This window comes from Lipotes vexillifer, unplaced genomic scaffold (assembly GCF_000442215.2).
Source record: "Lipotes vexillifer unplaced genomic scaffold, Lipotes_vexillifer_v1.1 scaffold53, whole genome shotgun sequence".
NCBI classification, from domain to species: Eukaryota; Metazoa; Chordata; class Mammalia; order Artiodactyla; family Lipotidae; genus Lipotes; species Lipotes vexillifer.
Window position 1 is genome coordinate 1,297,363 of NW_006791814.1, and position 3,840 is coordinate 1,301,202.

At 51.2% G+C, this 3,840-nt stretch overlaps 1 protein-coding gene across 1 annotated transcript in view; it reads right to left on the reverse strand.

Moving 5' to 3' along the window:
- The window catches only part of CHD6 (chromodomain helicase DNA binding protein 6), a 218,667-nt gene extending 215,023 nt beyond the window's left edge, over positions 1-3,644 (reverse strand). Inside the window, exon 1 of the mRNA XM_007464745.1 lies at positions 3,490-3,644. The gene's annotated coding sequence lies outside the window, so the exon portion shown is untranslated. The remainder of the gene's footprint in view (positions 1-3,489) is intronic.
- Between the last annotated feature and the right edge of the window lie 196 nt (positions 3,645-3,840).

Here is a 3,840-nt window from a genome sequence, read left to right on the forward strand (position 1 = left end):
GCCTATGCTCTGCAACGGGAGAGGCCACAACAGTGAGAGGCCCGAGTATCGCAAAAAAAAAAAAAAAATTCAAACCTTGCTATACTGGAGGGATGAGAGAATAGGGTGAGATCATACTCTCCTCAGTTGATTTAGATACTGTTATTGTCCTAGATACTGTCATTGTCATATACCAAAGATATTTATGCAGGTAGAATCTTTAAATCCTAAAACCGGTTCAAAAGGGTTCAGAACATGAATCCGCGTGTGACTCCACCTGGTTATTACAAAGTCTTCCCATGAAAGTTGAAAAACATAGGCACCTGCAGTGAGAATGAAGCCTGAGGTTGTGGAACCCTTTTTCCTCGTGGTTTAACACAGGAAGACATAACCACAAAATCTGCTTGGGGCATTTTCCTGACCCCCAGGGCAGCATTTAGGAGAACTGGAAGAAAACGTGGTGAGGTCAGGGAAGGCCAAGGTCAAGAAGGGGGGGCGGTGGTCACAGGGCTGGATGAGGGGCAGACAGGGCTGGGGGCTCAGAAGGAAGAGGAGGAAGTGGCCAGAGCTCTGATTCTGAGGAGTTTAAGCTGCATTCTTCCCCCACTGGTCACCACGTGGCCGCCTCTGGGGACAGTAACTTGGGAGGCAGCATTTGTGGTGATGTCCCATCAGCACCTCACACACAGCACGTCCTTCTGCCGGCCCTGCTCCTCTCCAGGGCCCCCCAAGCCAGGACACCCCCAGTCTGCCCATTTCTCCCCACTGCGGCCCCTCCCGTCCAGGCCACCAACATCTTGCCCGACCACTGGTCACTCTCCCTCGGCTCCCTCCTGCCCTCTGTCCACCCCTCCCCAGCAGCCAAGGGATCTTTCTAGAAAGCCAGTTGGACAAGCCCTTCCTTGCTTGGCCTCTGCAGCACTCTGAATGAAGTCCCAGCCTCTTATCACATCTCCAGCTGCTCTCTGGCTCCACCCTCCCAACACCCACCCTGCCCTGCCCCCGCTGGCCTCAGAGTTTCTGCCCCAAGCCATACATCCATCCAAGAAAAGTGAAAAACGTCTTCGAAACTTCTCTAAATCAGCGATCCCCAAGACACAGTAGCCCAAGGGCCTGTTGTTTCTGATAGATTTTCTGTAATATAACAACAAAACTCACAAATGAGATGTAGTTTCTAAAGAGAGAAGATTCTGCTTCAGATTTTCTTTGGTATTTGAAATAGTTATGAAAAAAGTAAATCAATAAATACAAAAAACGAACTGCCAAAGGATCTTCCAGAAATGTAGTAACGTCACTTGTGGCCTCCCACTTCACTTTTAACTGGCCATTCAATTTCTCCCGTGATTTGCCTGAAGTAATATACTGATGAGTTCAGAGAACTTCGGACTATACTAATAATAAATTATAAAAATAATTAGAAAGCTATAGAACATTAAAAAGTTGTGGGAAAAGTGATCATATTCCAAGACTTTGCAGTGCTATAACAGAAGAGCTAAATGTAAAAAGCAAAAAAATAACTGCAGTATAAAAGATGAGACTCCAGGCAGACTGTAATACTGCAATGAGACACAGCTAATTTCACAACAGATCTAGATTTACTTTGTCCATGGCCACACTACAGCAAGAACAGTATCATAGTCTGGTTACTATATGGGAGAGTCCAAAGTTAGCAAAAAAAAAAAAAAAAAAAAAAAAAAAGGGGGGGGGGGGGGGGGATTGTAAAGGTTAGCTTTTAATAGTCCATTAATCAAGAAAGAAGCTTAAATAATTCATCTAGGAAATCTGCCCTGGGACAGAAAAGAAGTCCAAAATTAACCTTTTTACAACTCCACATTTTCCCAGGCCTTTTGTTACAGTCATGCATTGCTTATATGAAACCACCTGTTCTGGTTGGCATAAACCCTTTTACTTGACATTTCACGCCTAATCATTTTATCCCACGTGGATCTCAAACCTTCTCTCTATTCCCAGAGAGCCACAAAGTTTAGAAAAACTATCTCCCTGAGGTTGCCAACCTGATCTTCCAATTTGGAATACCAACAGATTCTCCTGTGCCATGCACAGTCGATGGGTACAAATCCCCAGTAAGAAAGATAGCTCATAATTAGCCCTGGGAACACAATACTGTGGTCCTTGTCTGGACTCTTCTAGGGGTCACAAGCATATCCCCTTAAAGTACGTCGAAATTTGGAGCCTACCGGGATGGTATTCCTACAAGCCATTTGAGAAACAATAGTCGAATCGCAGGCAATACTGCAGACACACTAAAAATTGTAAAAAATGTTAAATGGGTATTTTCTCCGTTCATGGATCTGCTACACCAGAAATGAGCAGTGTGGAGAATAACGTGCACACACAGTCCCAAAGATGCCTGGAGATGCCAAGGATTCACTAGAAACCTTGGCCGGACTACTAATGGTCCATAAACCCTAATTTGGAGATCACGGGCCTACAGGTTCAAAATTGAATTATACTGCCTTATTAGATCACACACTACCGAAACCACAGTCAAATCAATCATAACTGGAACTAGGAACACTTTAGGTACACAAATATACGTCTGCTTATGCATTTTTAATTGGATCAAATAAAACAAGCTGCAAACAAACTCAAATTTCAATTATCTCACTAGTGAGGGGATTTCCTAACAGCGTCTTTTTAAAAACCAAGTAGCTGCCAACCCTCTACACATCTGACAGGCATATCTCTGGAAATTTGGGAACAGACTCCGTTACTTCTCAACAGCGAAGGAAATAAATACCCTGAAGGGGACAGATTCCGTTTTTGTTTTTGTTTTTTAAAGCTCAAAAATGCAATCTAATAATGCACAAAACTTGGCTGCGGGGTTGCTGGACATCTCCAGGGTTCCAATTCTCGGGGCGAGTGCGCGCTAGTGCGTAAGAAGGGGGCGGAGGGGGTGCGCGCTCGGAGGACGCGCCGGGGCCCCCGCCCCCTCCCGGAGCAGCAGCCTGGCACCAGCCCACCCTCCTCCACCCCTGCAAAGAGACGCAGGACGCCAATAGAGCAACTTCTCCGCGGGGGCGGCGGCGCGAATAGCGGTCACCCCCGCCCCGCCGCTGCACGGCCGGGGGTCTCTCCTCCGCCAGGCCCCGGGGAGGCGGGAGGGAAGGGGGGGCCCTCCGCACGCCCCGCCCCCGCACACCTGGCCCGGGGCCGGGGGCTGCCCGGACCCCCCAACCCTCCGCGCGGCCCGCAGCGGCGCACTCCCAAGGACGGCCGCCTGGCCTGAGCGCGAGGCGGAGCGGTGCGCGGCGGAGGCCGGCCCCTCGCTTCAGGCCTCAGGCCGCCGCCTGCCCTCCGCCAGGCCGCCCGCCGCCGGCCCCGCTCGGACCCCGGCCCGGCCGGGCCTCGGCACCGCCGCATCCCCTCATGCTGGCTTCATTCATAGGGGCACCGCAGCCCGGCCGGCGGTGCGGGGCCGGGGACCCGCGGACAAGACCGACCCGCCGAGGCCGGGGAGGAAAATAAAAAGTTAAGAGAAGAACTTACCTAAAATGGCTCCTGCAGCAGCCAAAATACAAACAGCTATTATTTGGTGAAGTTTAGCTCAGACACCCTGCAAGGACACCCTAACCCGTCTAGGGCCCGCCTTCCCTGCCATGCCATTGGGCTTCGCCGGCCCAAAACACAGAGTCATTGGTCATCCTGGCTGCCGCTCAGACAGAAGCCCATTTCAAGCTTGCTTGCAGGGGCGAGTGATGGGCTCGCTCCATTGTGCTCGTATTTGCATGGATGTGATAGCGGCGCTGATTGGCCGGCGCCGGGGCCGCCCCGCCCCCTGCCTCGCGCCCCCCGCCTTAGAGACGCCGCTGCGCGCGGCCCCGCCCCCCGGGACAGAGC